The sequence below is a fragment of the Podarcis tiliguerta genome (genome assembly GCF_965153285.1).
Source record: "Podarcis tiliguerta genome assembly, chromosome: 3".
NCBI classification, from domain to species: domain Eukaryota; kingdom Metazoa; phylum Chordata; class Lepidosauria; order Squamata; family Lacertidae; genus Podarcis; species Podarcis tiliguerta.
Genome location: NC_139536.1, coordinates 100,287,110 through 100,304,436, shown reverse-complemented (window position 1 = coordinate 100,304,436; position 17,327 = coordinate 100,287,110). Strand labels below are relative to the sequence as shown.

General features: G+C 44.8%; 1 long non-coding RNA gene across 1 annotated transcript in view; it reads left to right on the top strand.

The window, feature by feature from the left end:
* Positions 1-17,327, top strand: part of LOC310673491 — a 102,835-nt gene that overhangs the window by 48,408 nt on the left and 37,100 nt on the right. The window contains exon 2 of the long non-coding RNA XR_014509072.1: positions 14,535-14,819. This is a non-coding gene — a long non-coding RNA (uncharacterized lncRNA). The remainder of the gene's footprint in view (positions 1-14,534; positions 14,820-17,327) is intronic.

The following is a 17,327-nucleotide window of genomic DNA, read 5'->3' as shown; positions in this document are numbered from 1 at the left end:
AGCAGTTTGAAAGCACGCCAGTGCAAGCAGATAAATAGGTATCATTGTGGCGGGAAGGTAAAAGGTGTTTCCATGCACTCTGGCACTCGTCATGGTCTTCTGTGTGCCAGAAGTGGTTTAGTCTTGCCGGCCACATGACCCGGAAAGCTGTCTGTGGACAAACGCCAGCTCCCTTGACCTGAAAAGTGAGATCAGCGCCACACCCCATAGTCACCTTTGACTGGACTTAACTGTCCAGTCTATGATGATAACTTTCTGTGGCTTTTTTCAACGTGGAGTTTCTTCCCATGTCCTGCATTTCCCTGCCTTTCCATCATGTTGTTCTTTTTAGTGGCTAGTTCATGCTCCTCTGGCATCCAAAAGAGGAGCCCTATTGGCACATTTTACAAATAATAATAATTGTGAATTCACCCAAGTCACTTCCGTAGAGGTCAGTGGCTCCAAACTTTATTCTCCACAGAACACTTGAAAATTGCCAAGGGCCTTGATGGATTTTTCTTGCCTGTTGCAGCAATTGCAATGCACTGTGCTGAAAAACGTATGATTTTTAATTGTCTTTTTATTGCTTCTTTTCTTTCTTATATATTGCATTTTCTTGTAATTCTATAGAATTGAAACTGCAGCACAATGTAAGCAATAGAAAACAATTAAAAATCCACATGAACATTTAATATGAAGGATCCGCAAATCCACAAACATGCCATGGACCATCTGAATGAAGTTTGTGGACCTTAGGTGGCCTGCAGACAACAGTTTTGGAACCCTTGATATAGATGCTGCTCTGATACATTTCTTTCAGACATCACCTTGCTGTATTATGGTGCGCAGGAACTTAGCTCTTGTTATTTGGCTCAAATTCGTGGCCACGTATGACCATAGAGCAGCATTAGCATCAGTTGCCTTATACACGCATACAGCTTTCTTGTGGTCCATAGACCCAAAATACACAGTACAACAATAGTACAGGGTGAGTCCTTTAAAAGAGGCCCCGTGGATACAGAGTACACATGTTCCACAGGGCCTCTTTTAAAAGACTCATCCTGTATATATCAACAGAATAAAATCGGCTTTGCTAGCCAACAGAGGAGCTTTAACCTGTATACAGTGGCACCTCAGGTTACATACACTTCAGGTTACATACGCTTCAGTTTACAGACTCCGCTAACCAGAAATCTTACCTCAGGTTAAGAACTTTGCTTCAGGATAAGAACAGAAATTGTGCTCTGGCGGCGCAACGGTAGCAGGAGGCCCCATTAGCTAAAGTGGTGCTTCAGGTTAAGAACAGTTTCAGGTTAAGAACGGACCTCCAGAACGAATTAAGTACTTAACCCGAAGTATCACTGTATACTGATTTCTGATTTTTACTGCCTCCGAGAGGAATTTTGCTACAGCCAGTGTAATAGTATCAAACTTATCCTCAAGGAGAACCTCAACATGAAATGAGTCAGCAATTCCAGGTTGTTCTGCTAGTATTGGATTGATTAGATGCTGACTAGCCTGTTTATAGGGGATGCAGGTGGCGCTGTGGGTTAAACCACAGAGCCTAGGACTTGCCGATCAGAAGGTCAGCGGTTCGAATCCTCGCGATGGAGTGAGCTCCCATTTTTCCCAGACAAAAGAAGTCTGGCCATCATAAGTGTTTGTTACAAATGAAGATAGCTCCTGTGGTGACAGCAAGTGACAGACTTAATAACACTCCTGACTTTAAAGTTCGGTCCCTGCTCCTGCCAACCTAGCAGTTTGAAAGCACATCAAAGTGCAAGTAGATAAATAGGTGGGAAGGTAAATGGCGTTTCCGTGCGCTGCTCTGGTTCACCAGAAGCGGCTTAGTCATGCTAGCCACATGACCCGGAAGCTGTACGCCAGCTCCCTCAGCCAGTAAAGCGAGATGAGCGCTGCAACGCCAAAGTCGGCCATGACTGGACCTAATGGTCAGGGGTCCCTTCACCTTTACCTTTTAGCCTGTTTATACAAACAATGGTGTATTAAAATGTGTTCCATACTTTCAACATCATGAGAAAATGGGCACAGCCTATCTTGGTATGGGACACCATTGCACTAGTAACACTGACAACTGGGAAACACTGGCCTGCAAGTGCTCCAATTGGAGAACAGCCTTTACCAATGGTGTCATGGGCTTTGAAGACTCTCAGACTCAGAGAGAAAGGGAGAAACATGCTAAGAGGAAGGCACACTTGGCAAACCCTCACTGTGATCAACTCCTGCCTGGGAACCTATGTCCCCACTGTGGAAGGACATATGTGGATCCAGAATTGGCCTCCACAGCCACTTACAGACTCACTGTTAAAACCATGTTTATGGAAGACAATCTTACTTAGCTACGAGTGATCGCCAAAGAAGAAATAGTAGTAATACCAATTTACAATTTCCCAAGAGAATAGCTTTCTTGACTGACTGCAAATTATTTTTATTTGTTTCTGGTCTCCTTTAAATTCATTCATTTTCAGAGGGGCCAAAACACAGGGTATAGATTTTAAAATGAATAAAACTTAAACAAATATGGTTAGTTTATTAACACAACCTACCTCACACACCAGTGCTGATCAGGCTACTGCAGAGTGAATTAATGGACAGCACACAATGGACAGAGATGAACCCTCAAGCAATGCACAATTTTCATTTTCATTGGGGGAGGCACACAAAGGCAGTGATTGTAGTTGTTCACCCGGGGGGGGGGGGACTTTACTGCTCTCTCAAAACAAACACTTTGAAAACTGCAAACTGAAGTTTAAGGAAGTCCAATGGATCAACCAACCCAAGTGCTTTTTACACTCAACCCACAGGTCCAAAGTTTGTTCAAGTTTGTTCCAGAATGCTCAGTATTTTGCTGCCTTTTTACCCCCTAGGAAAAGACTTATTCTCATCTTGATCTTGATAAGCATATTTTATACTCGTCACAGCCATCATGATTATATGAACCTTTGCAATCCACTAATTCTGAATCTATGCTAGATTTCATGTAGGCCACTTTTTATTTGTATGTTTGTTAAATTTGTATTCTGCTTTTCCACCAAATTGTGCTCATCAATACAACTACAATAAAAATTAAAAGACACAGAAAAGCAAGGCAGGTAGCACATCAATGAAAACAGCTGTGCCCCTGAAGGACCAGGTGCACAACCTGGGAGTCATTTTAGACTCACAGCTGTCCATGGAGGAGCAGGTCAATTCTGTGTGCAGGGCAGCTGTCTACCAGCTCCATCTGGTATGCCTGCTGAGACCCCACCTTCCCGCAGACTGTCTAGCCAGAGTGGTGCATGCTCTGGTTATCTCCTGCTTGGACTACTGCAACACGCTCTATGTGGAGCTACCTTTGAAGGTGACCCGGAAACTACAACTAATCCAGAATGCGGCACCTAGACTAGTGACTGGGAGTGGCCACTGAGACCATATAACGCTGGTCCTGAAAAACCTACATTGGCTCTCAGTATGTTTCCGAGCACAATTCAAAGTGTTGGTGCTGACCTTTAAAACCCTAAATGGCCTCAGCCCAGTATACCTGAAGAAGTATCTCCACCCCCATCATTCAGCCCAGACACTGAGGTCCAGTTCCGAAGGCCTTCTGGTGGTTCCCTCACTGTGAGAAGTGAGGTTACAGGGAACCAGGCAGAGGGCCTTCTCAGTAGGACCGCCCGCCCTGTGGAACCCCCTCCCAACAGATGTCAAGGAAATAAACAACTATCTGACTTTTAGAAGACATTTGAAGGCAGCCCTGTTTAGGGAAGTTTTTAATGTTTGATGTTTTATCATGTTTTTAATATTCTGTTGGGAACAGCCCAGAGTGGCTGGGGAAACCCAGCCAGATTGGAAGGGCATAAATAAATAAATAAATAAATAATGATGATGATGATGATGGTGATGATGATGATATCCTCCATGGCAGGGGAAAACAAGCTTGCTCCATCTTCCATGTGACAGCACTTATTATTATTATTATTATTATTATTATTATAGCTAAGTCCAAACAATTTCAACGTATGACTATAAGCCAGCTTATGTCCTATCATGCATTCTTATGAAGAAGCCTGCTTGTCTTTAGCTAAGAGGACTGAGCTATTACTTGGAAATGATCAACCAGGATATTCCTTAATGGGAAGCAGGAAATTCCTGAGAGTAATCACTCAGGCCGTTTGACTGAAGATACTGAAACAGTCCTTTGGGCATACCAAGAGATGATTAAGAGCAGACGTGGTCTAGAAAGATCAGTCACTGAAAAACAAACCTTTGTGTTTGTGGGGTCATTGGATTTGATGGCATCCATCCACGTCTCCATCTGCTTGAACTCGGAGCCGTCTTCTCTGCCACAGCCATGTGGCCACAAAGTCTTCAGATGTGTCATGTATGCGACCTGCATCTCCCATTCAGCCAGGAAGTTCTTAATCACTGTCTGTTTTTTTCCTCCCAACTCTGGTACAATTATTGAGTAAGTAATACCATCCCACATCCCTTCGCTTGGAAAACTACAGTTATTGTCCCAGACTTGAGTCAATTTGTATAATTTGTGTGTATATAGTGTAGCCGGCTTACTTGAGAACGGCAAACTATCTGTCCTCAGCAGCCTCTTCACAGCTTTGGATTTTAAGATAGGGATTCTTCTTCTTCTTCTTCTTCTTCTTCTTCTTCTTCTTCTTCTTCTTCTTCTTCTTCAGCGATCACTTGTAGCCGAGTAAGATTGTCTTCCGTAAACACAGTTTTATCAATGAGTCCGTAAGTAACTGTGGAGGCCAATTCTGGATCCACATATCCTTCCACAGTGGGGACATTGGATGGCAATGGTGGCTCCTAAACCAATCTTGGGGACACACACATCACAAAGGATATCATGTAAGCACCTAAGTGGAGAAGTGGTGCCTCAGACAATTAACGAATTTAATTTCCAAATGTATATACTGCTTTGCACCAATGAATTTAAAGTGGTTTACAATAAAATAAGCATAAAGCTAATGGCATAGTGTGCGGGGGGGGGTAGTGTGGATGGCACAGGGGCAATTGCCCTGGGCACAAAGAATTTCAGCACCCACTGCTGCCTTAATACAGCTGCATGCTTCCTTTTCTGGGCTCCATCGAAAATGGTTTCTCCATGAGAACCAGGAAGTGAGCTCTCCAGACAACGGAGCGATTCGACTCTTCTTATCTCTGTGGCTGTGATCTTCTGGGTGACACAGACACCATTAGGCAGTTGAATGTGCATGAATACCCTGTCTGTTTCCCTCCTCTGCGCGGCCCTGGGTGCTGGCAACCCATGTTATGCCACTGCATAAAGCAAGGATTTAAAAAGGTCAGCTGAACATGACATAAAGGAGGAGAAAGCGCAGCAGCAGAAAAGCCCGAAAGTAAGAATTAGAATCCAGAAGTACACCCAATAAGAAGCATCTGAATCTGCTTGGAAAATGACAGAAAGGATGGTGCCTGTGGAAGTGTGCTTCACAAGTCCAGAACAACAACTGAAAAGACCCAGCTTCATGTGGAGACCAACCTGGTTTCTAAAGGAGGGCCCTCTGTAGCTGATATGAAACTAGGTGGTCCACATGGGGTTAGGTTCTCATTGAGAAAACTAAGCCCCAGATCTAGACCCAAGAGAAGAGCCATAGAATCTGTTTTGTTTGCAAAAGATCCCTGGTACCTCCAGGTGATGTACATAGAAGACTCTCTGCTTTCTGACCCCTCATTTCTTCTCCTCCAATTGAAGATATGGTCTACCTCTTTGGGTGAAGGTGGTGGTGGGCAGTCAGCAGAAGATGCAATGCTGAATTAGGCTGCAAAAGTTCAGTTGGGGTAAGACTGCAAACAATGTAGGGCAGGGACCCAATTCAAGCTTCCTTCCGTTCCACTCTCTTTCTGTGGCTTTGGGTGTGGTCTTTAATTGTGTGGTGGTGGGGTTTGCCCATCACCTCACCTACAGAGGTTCTGGTGGGGGAGATCTGACATCATTTACTTAGCCTACAAAGGGGCGTTGTGAGAATGAGCAGAGGAATAATGTTCATGGAGCTCAGATACTGCAGCAATGAGGACCTTACAAGGGGATCTTAGAAAGATACAGATCTTAATGATGTGTATTATTCAAAATGTACTTGTCCTTCCTTAGGCACTTTCATTGCAGAGCACAAAGTCGTAACATGTTCTGAACACTCCCTAACAGCCCCATCATCTCTTCAAAGGAGGATACCGCACAGGGAAGAAACGCAATAACCTATATAGACACAGAATATGATATACATATCTTCCTTCAGGCCCAGTTAGAACCATCTTTTTTGACTTAAATTGAGAAGTCAACCCACCAGCTGCAACCCTTCTGGAAGACCTTTACCTGGTGCTCTTCTTTTTCCCTTAGTTTTTCGTCTTGTAGACAGTGAAAAACAGTCCTTGCCCTAAGCTAGTTTTAGTTAGGATGCTCTCCAAAGCATTTGTTTGTTACTGAGGCCTAGCCAGGTTTTTCTTGCAAATCTGGTTTAACCCACACTATTTCCCTTTGGAAACCAACCAAAACATGGTTTCCCATCAGACTTGTTTGTTTTTCAAACTTTCAAATCAGCTTTCGAATATGAGCAGCGACTTTAAGAGCGAGTGCTCAGAGTCATTCCTTTTCTGACCCAAAGGAGTAGCATTGGAGGGCAGGGGGCAGGCAGGGCATAAGTTTGACAAGAAAAACAGAATTCTCCCAGCTTACCCTAAGGCCCTATTTGTTGTTGTGATGGTTGACACCTTAGATCTCTTGTTTCCTTATATTTATTTCTTCTACCACCCTTTCCCCCACTTCCTGTTTGGTGCTATGGTTGGGTCACTGGACATCCAGGCAGAACCCTCACAGCAGAAGATGTGTGACATTAAGAGACAAACACCACATTCTGCTGGAGGTGGGTCTGCTGCTGGATAATAGCCTTCAAGTGCCAAGTCTGTCCTCTCTCACCTTGAATGTGTATAACCACTTCATTGGGTAGGTATTATAATCTGAAAAATGCCTAGAGTGAACCCTTAAATTGTGAGTCACCGGTGACATCTCCATAGGCTCATCCACACTTCCACTTGCTCCACTGCTTTCCCTTGGGATAACCCACCATTTGGTGCTGAATCGGAACAGATAGCAATTGGGTTTCCCCCGGATTGCCGTTGGTTCCAATTTAGTGCCAAAGAGTGGGGTTCGGGGGGGGGAATAGTGGGGCATAGGCAGAACTGTTTAGAGCTGTGTCTAGAAATCACAAAGAGCAGAAAATGGCCCAGTCCTGTGCTTTCTAGGCAAAGAGGCGTTTGAGAAATTCCACTAGGACTTCAGCGACTTCCACCCCACCATCACTAAATCCCAGCAGCCCCAGCCAGCATGGCCAATGATCAGGCAAAAACATCTGGAGGCCCATAGGTTCCCTACCCCTGGTTTATAGCCATGCTTTGTAATGCAACCACATCTGTTCTGAACCATCATATGGACTCACAACTTAAAGAATGAAGGAAAAGCAGATTTTTGAGACTTGATTGGTACTACTGAATAACCTGCTGTGGCAGGAAAGGGGAACCCGAGACTCTACAGAAATGCTTAGACTCCTTCAGTCCTAGCCAGCATGGTCTCTGATGATGGGAGCTGTGGTCTAGCAGCTTCCAAAGAGACACAGTCTTGCCCCCCCCCCGTACTACAGAATAGACTCTGAAGAGAAAGTGATGGACTAGCACTTCTTGCAAACTGAAACCACCATCAAGGTTTTACAACCCATCCTGGAGGAGGAGGAGGAGGAGGAGGAGGAGGAGGAGGAGGAGGAGGAGGAAGAGCTGCCCTTCTGAGTGGGGTGCCCCAGCTACTCTTGGCAGCTTCCAACAAAAAATAGAAAAAACACAATACAACACCACACACTGAAAACCTCCCTGAACAGGGCTGCCTTCAGATGCCTTTTAAAAACCACTTTGCTGATATTGCTATGAAACATTTTCCATAGCATTTGTATTCTGATCTTCTCCCTGCCCAGATGTTCCCCCATTGCCCCAGATCTAAGAGGGAGAAGAAGCCTCAAAGCATCTTCAGGGAGGAGAAGTAGAAGCAATAATGACAAGGTAAGAAGAACTATCTTTTTCTCAAGCTCAACCTACACATTATGTGTCCCTCCATAAATTGCTGGTCTACAACTCCCATCAGTCCCAGCCCAGCATGGCCAATGAGCAGGGATGATGGGATTCATAGTCTGACAACATCTGGAGGCCCACAGGCTCCCCATCTCTTATATGGAGCTTTCTGGGATTCTTTCCTCTACAGGGTGTTATCTGGAGCAGAGGACAGGCACTGCAAGATTGTATGCCTGATTCTTTCCCCTCCAATCCCTTTCCATCTCAAGATCACTCTTCCTCAACCTGCTTTTCCACCTGGCAGATGGGGAAGGTATGAGACTCTCATACCTTCCCCATATCTTTCCCCTTGTGGGTGAAAAAACGGGTTGGCAAGGAAGGGAGACTGTGAGCTGGAAAACAACTGGAGGGGGAAGTGTTGAGCAACCACTTCCTGACTGCCTGCTAATACACAGCCTCCCCAGGGAGGTTTGCTGTGGGTTAAAAAGAGAGAAAAAGTGAATAGTTTAAACATCCATGCAAATGTAAGACCTATGATGTCAAGGTGTCATCAGGTTAACTGTTTCTAAAAATATTTTTTCCCCACTTAGTGAGCTATTTTGAGTAAGAATCACCCAAATATGAATTCAAACTTTGGGGGAATTTGAATTGAGTGAATTATGCCACTTATGAAATGCTGTAGAATTACAGTCGTACCTTGATTGCCAAATGCCTTGAACCTTGTATGTTTTGGGTCCCGAACAATCGAAAGCCAGAAGTGAGGGTTCTGGTTTTCAAACGATTTTCAGAAGCCAAACACCCAGCGCGGCTTCCGCGGCTTCTGATTGGCTGCAGGATGTTCCTGCAGCCACTCAGAAGCCACGCCTTGGCATTCTGTTTAAGAACCAAGGTATGACTCTATTATTATAAATGTGATTTCTTACCTGCCCTTTGCCATAAGATTCCAGGGTGGGGTTTCAGCAATTAAAAAAAAATGTAATATTGAGCACTTGGGGGTAGGGGAGAGATTGCGACCCGAAATCACATGAGAACATAGCACCCAAAACGGCCACTTGTGCTGTTGCAGGATAAAACAGGATGTCCCGGTTTTTCCAGGACAGTTGTGGGGTATGGAACTGTTCTTACAAGAGAGTTGTATGTTACATATAGATACTGCCAAAAGACAACACACAAGGCCTTGTTCGGGTGTGGGTGTGTATCTGTGTGTGAAGATTTAACATTCTCTCTTTTTGCCTTCTACATGCTGATGATACTTTCTGCGTCAAATGTCCTGTGTCTGGGCAGGCATCTGGGAAATTGCAAGGCATAGAACTTTGGACTTTGGGAGACAGCTGGAAAGAAACACAAGAGGAAGAGAAATTATACACAAACACACTGAAAGGTAAGTATGGGTGAGACAAGATAGTCAGTCTTATTTTCAGCGGATTTTTGTGGGAAGGGCTTGCGGGGTGGGGGGAAAGAAGGACCCTCAAATGTTTGTTTTCTCAAGAGATTTCATACCTGGTCAGATAGAGTCATTTCTGGCTAAAATCTGCAAACGGAAACCAACTTTCATTGCATTCTGCTGTAGGAGCGCCCAACAAAAACCAGTGCACATTACAGTGGTACCTCGGGTTACATACGCTTCAGGTTACATACGCTTCAGGTTACAGACTCCACTAACCCAGAAATAATACCTCGGGTTAAGAACTTTGCTTCAGGATGAGAACAGAAATCGTGCTCCGGTAATGAGGCGGCAGCGGGAGCCCCCATTAGCTAAAGTGGTGCTTCAGGTTAAGAACAGTTTCAGGTTAACAACGGACCTCTGGAACGAATTAAGTACTTAATCCGAGGTACCACTGTATCTTTATTTGGAAGATAAACAGCGTGCAGAGGTGAGAGTGGGGGATGACCCATTCCCATAACTCCCCCCCCCCTCAGGTGGGCGCCATTGCCATTCCAAGAGAACAAGTGAGAAGCTCATGGCTATTTCTAGAAAAGTAGCACTGCCCATTCCCACTCCCCATTTTCCACACATTGATTATCTCTAGAATGAATGCCCTATTCAAAGGGCTAAAGAGGATCTACCTACCATCTTACCTGTACAAAATATGCTCCTATGAACCAATGCCTGACAAAAACAGTATTATAGATGTCAGCTCTGAAGTAAGTCCCACTGAGCTCAGAGTGGGTTTCTACCAGGTAAGTTGGGAAAGGGCTACAGCTCTTGGCATTTATAATTAGTAAAGTATATCAATTAATTCTCTATTTTAAAAAATTACCCAAAGCAGCCTGCAGCAAAGCTTTGCAGACTATGAGGTTCCTAACTAAGCCTGGCTAAGAACTGCTGCTTTATTAATGTATTATTATCATGTGCTGCAAGAGTAGAATACATGTTCTATTTGTTTTCTCTTTTTTAAATGGGAGAAAAGTTCCACTGATGCCTGGGGAAAGGTGATTCATTCACCTATTTTGCTCCAGATACTTTTATGGTGGCTCTCTTAATAGTCTTCTTCTTTGCGTCCATTAATTATTTTTCTACAGGTGTTCTCTGTTATAAACATAAGGTATTTAGGGTGTTGTTGTTTTTTAAAACCAGACAGAATATCTCTCCTCCTCAGCCTTGAAAGTGTTTTGTCAGCAATCATCCACCCCTACAAATAATTTGTGGGCCATTCCAGAATCAGCTATCCATGCCAAACAAAGGAGCAAAATTCTGGACAGTACCACTGTACAGGTGGGCCATTGCATTTCTGAATGCTTCCTCAAGGTAAAACTCACAAACTACTCCATCAAGGAAATGATTATACTATACATTTATCCCTGACATGCTAGACCACTACATGCTGAGAGTTTTTTTTAAGTAGGGGTCACATTAACACACACAATGACCTCCCTCTCTCATTTGCTATCTGAAGTAGCACAGCCTAGAATGCTCCCAATTTCATTTGTGAAATGCAAGGATGACGAGCTCATGGACTTTCAGATTTTGCCAGTCTCCCTACTTCATGACCTATTGAGGAAAGTCAGCTTCCCTAACCATGCAGAATGAAGCAGAGAATGAGAACGGTTTCTTCTCTCTCTTTCACTTTCTTTGCAAAGAGGTATCACTGAAGCAAAGCTCTTGACAAAGTCACAGTGAAAGTGAAGAACTTCCCCAGGGCTAAGCAGATGCGCCACCACTGAACTATAGATCCTCCCCATATCTATAGCAGAAACCTTCTATCAAATTCAATCAAAAAGACTTCCATGGCCATTCCTACCTAGCTTTTATTTAACACCTTCTCCCCTAAACCTGCCAGAGCAGCTCTCAAGGTGAAAGCAATTCCCGGCCTGTGAAGCAGCTATTTTTTTAGAACGCTTAATCAGAAAAGGTCAGAGCTACAATTTCAGTCATGAAAGCTTCGTCAAACCCAACATTAAAATACAAAGCCCAGACAAAGACAGGGTTAAATTTTGTTTCATCAGTGTGAACACGCAAGAGAAATGCACCAGCACTCCACTGGTGGGGAGCCAAGGCGGAAAAGGCTTGTTCTTGTGTTGCCACCTCTTGTGTAGGAGGCACATGAAGAAGGGCTTCAAATGATGATTACAGGGTCCAGGTTGGCTCATATGGGGGGAACCAGTCAGGTATTAGGAAGTTAACATGGCTGTACCTCTAATAGCCATGGTGACAAGGGTTTTTCATAAGGTGTAGGCTTTTTTTGTTCTTCCACGAGCAAAATTTAGCTCATTCAGCTTGGACTGGCTTCCTTAGTTCAGCGGTTCTCCACCTGTGGGTCCCCAGATGTTGTTGGACTACAACTCCTATCATCCCTGAGCTCTGGCCTTGCTAGCTTGGGGTGATGGGAGTTGTAGTCCAACAACATCTGGGGACCGACCCACAGGTTGAGAAAGGCTGCCTTAGTTTAACGCAGCACTTGGCTCCAACTGAAGATAAAGGCTGCTCCTAAAGACCCCGCCTTCTTCAAGATGTTGCCAATTCATATTGAAATACTCCAGCCTAACTGACAGACATGGCACACCTGGAGCACTTGTGAGCGTCATCAAGTTAAGAGAGGCAGAAGGAGAGAGGGAGCAGCCCGAGAGCCCAGATGCATTGGGGTTGAGGTTAGCAATTAGTGCCCTGCTAAATTGCAGGATGCTTTAAGGTATGCTCACTTGAGGGCAATGCCCTAGACTTTGCACTGTGTGGTCCTGGCAGAGAGAATTAAACAGTCATTTTCCCTGTGTACCTTGGCTCCAGTCACATAATTATCTCGGCGCAGCAACTGCTGTAGCAACGGCCCGAAACACCCACCCACTTGACTAATCCTTGCGGCAAGGAAGAGTCACGGCTGCTTACCTTCCTCTGCTGAATTACAAAAATCGAGACCGTCCTCTTAACTTTATGCGTGACGATCGTAAGTGAAACAACGCCAATTAAACAAATCTGCTTGCCAGCCCTCTAACCACCTTCCTGGTAAGCCATAGGGTGGATTGATCTATGGGAAGTAGGAGGCGCATTTGATAAATCTCGGTGCTCCTTTCTAATTCAGGTGCCAAGATGAGATCAATTGAATTCACTGAGGCTTCCACCTTCCACCTGATTTACCAGGAAAGCCATAAGCAGCAGGTATATCACAGCACAGAGGGTCCTATGTGTAGGTTATTTGAGTTGCATCCTTTACAAAAGGCAGAATGCTGCAGTCATTAGCTAGCCTGTGCTAGATAGGAAGAGCGTCTTTCCATGATCAAATGGGCTATCTGCTCATCAGTGTTTCTGCTCCCTCTGGTGTATGTCAGCCCTGCAGTGCTGAGCTAATTTGCCTTCCACATGGGAACATGCCAAGCATACCAACTCCCCTCCCTCTCAGTAAATCACTGATAACAATCTTCCATTTATTCTCAAGGGAAATCCGCAGCTATCTGAAGCAATCAGATCCCACAATCGTAGCTTTCCCCTGAAGAACCCACACATAAAGCAAGCTGGAGTCCCCAGATGGCTTTTAAAATCGGGGAAAGAAAGAAAGAAAGAAAGAAAGAGCAGGCATTGAAGTGACACCTCGCCACCAGACATTTCAAGAGAAGACGCCGGCTGCCGACTTCCACAATTCATCGCGAGAGTCTTGGGATTCGGAGGGAAAATGGTAGAATTTCATTGCAAGAAGAAGTGGCACTTCTAACCGGAATGCACATGGGAGATGAGATTTCCGTTCCAAGTTGGGGGCTGGGGTGGATTCCGTGCTCCCTGGCATGCTGGAAAATATGCACTGAAAGCCCGAGCTGTCCATTAAGGGTGGTAGACCCAGATTTCCAAATACAGTGGTATATTGGGTTACATACGCTTCAGGTTACAGACTCTGCTAACCCAGAAATAGTACCTCGGGTTAAGAACTTTGCTTCAGGATGAGAACAGAAATTGCGCGGCGGCAGCAGCAGGAGGCCCCATTAGCTAAAGTGGTGCTTCAGGTTAAGAACAGTTTCAGGTTAAGAACGGACCTCCGGAACGAATTAAGTACTTAACCCGAGGTACCACTGTACAGGTCTGCCCCACAGATGTAGGAAGCAAGGGGTGGGGTGCAAATGTCACGTTTTTTAAAAAAGGGAGTTTCAGCAGGTGCAACTGGTCATGCAAGGTGAAGGGAAGCTGCAGCTACTGAAATCTCCTGCTCGGCACGACTCTCCAAAAGTGCAGGATCCCTGCATCCTCCTTAGCCTCCAGCCAACCTCATGCTGTGTCAAGATGCAACCAGAATGAGCAGGCAGGTGGTTAGGTTTGCTTTGGCAGAAGTAGGAGTGAATTCTGCCACCTGTCCACCCCTCCCCCTTATAACTGTAGCTCACCACTTTTACAAGCCCTGACACACACACATATACCGGTGTGTGTGTGTGTGTGTGTGTGTGTGTGTGTGTATTGCAAAAGAAACAAACCAGGAAGAAAGTAGGGCAAGGATAATTCCCAGTAAACTGTCAAAGGAAAGTAGATGCTAAAAGGCCCTGAAGATCTGGAACAGCGCTATACCAGCCATCAACATGTTTTAGAGTACAGTTCCCATCAATCTCAGCCAGCATGGCAAATTGTAGTCCTCAACTACTAGAGGATGCCATGCTGTTGACTACCCCCGTGCTATACTAAGGCTTCACTAGAGTAATAGTAATAGAGTAATAGTCAGCCAGTCAGAACATTAACCACCCAAGCAAGCCATTGGTGAAAACTGGTCCTGGCCATTTAAAACCATGCCTATGAAGCTGATTCAAACCTAGACAGCATCTTAAAAAGCAGAGACATCACCTTGCCAACAAAGGTCCATATAGTTAAAGCTATGGATTTCCCAGTAGTGATGTATGGAAGTGAGAGTTGGACCATAAAGAAGGCTGATCGCCGAAGAATTGATGCTTTTGAATTATGGTGCTGGAGAAGACTCTTGGGAGTCCCATGGACTGCAAGAAGATCAAACGCATCCATTCTTAAGGAAATTAGCCCTGAGTGCTCACTGGAAGGACAGATCCTGAAGCTGAGACTCCAATACTTTGGCCACCTCATGAGAAGAGAAGACTCCCTGGAAAAGACCCAGATGTTGGGAAAGATGGAGGGCACAAGGAGAAGGGGACGACAGAAGACGAGAAGGTTGGATAGTGTTCTCGAAGCTACCAGCATGAGTTTGACCAAACTGCGGCAGGCAGTGGAAGACAGGAGTGCCTGGCATGCTCTGGTCCATGGGGTCACGAAGAGTCAGACACGACTAAATGACTAAACAACAACAACAAATGAAGCCAATTTCCACAGGACAGTTTTGTGGGTGTGGTTCTTACATTCACCTCCAAGATGCGCATAACACAAACAGCTTCCCATCTCTCCAGGGAGTCTGTATAGGGAGTCCTTCTCTGCTCAAATGACCCAGGAGATTGTAAACACACCAAAAAAACTGCTTACACCACTCTAAGCCGTCAACAATTGTTTTATGTCCAACTGCCTTCATCATACAATGATTTCTCAAATGACTTAAACCTCATCATTCCATTTTGGATAGGTTATATATATGAATGAGGATGGGTTTTTATGTCATTCGGGTCTTTTTAAATCAGATTTGTTGCACTGTGGGTGAATTCTGCAACATGCTCTTGACATGACAAATGTACAGGGGATGCGGGTGGCGCTGTGGTCTAAACCACTGAGCCTCTTGGGCTTGCCAATCGGTAGATCGGCAGTTCAAATCTCTGTGACAGTGTGAGCTCCCGTTGCTCTGTCCCAGCTTCTGCCAATCGAGCAGTTCGAAGAAAGCATGCCAGTGCAAGTAGATAAATAGGTACCACTGCAGCGGGAAGGTAAACGGTGTTTACATGCGCTCTGGTTTCTGTCACAGTGTTCCGTTCCACCAGAAGCAGTTTAGTCCTGCTGGCCACATGACTCAGAAGGTTGTCTGCGGACAAATGCTGGCTCCCACGGACTGAAAGCAAGATGAGCCCCGCAACCCCATAGTCACTTTTGGCTGGACTTAACCATCCAAGGGCCCTTTACCTTTACCTTTTATATTACATTATTCTGCTCTGTGATGCTTCTGCAATACAGTGGTACCTCGGGTTACATACTCTTCAGGTTACAGACTCCGCTAACCCAGAAATAGTACCTCAGGTTAAGAACTTTGCTTCAGGATGAGAACAGAAATCGTGCTCTGGCGGCGCAGTGGCAGCAGGAGGCCCCATTAGCTAAAGCGGTGCTTCAGGTTAAGAACAGTTTCAGGTTAAGAACGGACCTCCGGAACGAATTAAGTACTTAACCCGAGGTACCACTGCACTACCAGATTACTGCTGTCTGGAGGAGCTGTAGTGCAACAAAAGTGGGAAAAGGAAAAACAAAACAAAACAAAACCCAAAACCAGAATATTTGTGGTATGAAAAGCTACAGGATTTCAGCAGAAGTTACAGGAGATGGACTGGTTGGAAATGAAGCAGTATGGCTACCCCAAAGCCTTTGCAGTCAGAAACTGTATTGAAAGTGAGATCACTTATGACCACCCTGATAACATCAGGAGCACAAATCACTACGAATGGGCAATAAAAAGGACATCTGGACAGACACTAAAGATTAAAACCAGCATTCTGAACCCAAGAGAGAATGAAATTGGCAGCCGGTGGAGATGGAATAATATTGGAGTAATAGGCTCTGTAAATCTTGCTCCGGCTAATACTCAGGTGACCAGATCCCCCAAGTTTTAGCCAAGAGCTGTTCCTTCTTTCTGCATCTGTTCTTTCTTTTTACCATTAAAAACCAATATCAGATTTATTTCATCTACAATTGGGAATGTGAATTTGCTGGAAACCACGGGAGGGGAGAGTGCTCTTGCACTTGAATCCTGCTAGCAAGTTTCCTAAACATCTTGTTGCTCGCTGTGAGAACAGGATACTTGAACTAGATAGCTTGATCCAGCTCTTCTTATGTTCATACATTCTTAGTTTTTTCTATTTTTAGCAGGAATAGCCCATAGCGTAGTTGCGTCCCTTTGGTCGGAAACACCAGATATTGTACTAACAAGCTGCACCCTTTCAAAACATGTTTTGGAAGCCTTTGTTTTGATGAAGGTGGTTCCAAAATAACCATTATGACATAAATTTTAACAGCCTGCCATCACTTTTTAAAGGATAGATAATTAGACATTTGGCAGAACCCTTATGACACCAGGAGGGACTTCCACACCAGGCATTTACAGTAGTAACTTGGTTTTCGAACAGCTTAGTTCTCGAACATTTTGGCTCCCGAACATCAGAAACCCAGAAGTGACCGCTCTGGTTTGCGAACTAATTTTGGCAGCCGAACGTCCGGCAGGGCTTCCGTGGCTTCTGATTGGCCGCAGGAGCTTCCTGAAGCCAATCGGAAGCCGCGCTTTGGTTTTCGAACGTTTTGGAAGCCGAACGGACTTCCGGAACGGATTCTGTTCGACTTCCAAGGCACGACTGTACTGTGGAATAGCCATGATTTGATCACTCACTTTTTATGGAGGGTCTGTATGGCATCCTCGTCAACAAATCCTTGGCCTGCGTTTTTTCCATGGTTCTTCCATCATTTTTTAGGCCACTTAAAAAAAGAAGAAGATGATGACAGGAACATGATATCTGCAGGTATGGATCGCCTTAGCTCTAGTCTGTCATCTTCATTAAGAGATGTGGTTTTGACATGTGCCATGATGTGCTCTATTTACCATACTTTTCCGTGTATAAGGCTATGTTTTTTTACTCTAAAATATTTTTTAAAATATGGGCTCATCTTATACACGGATAGTATCTCCCCCCATTTTCTTAAA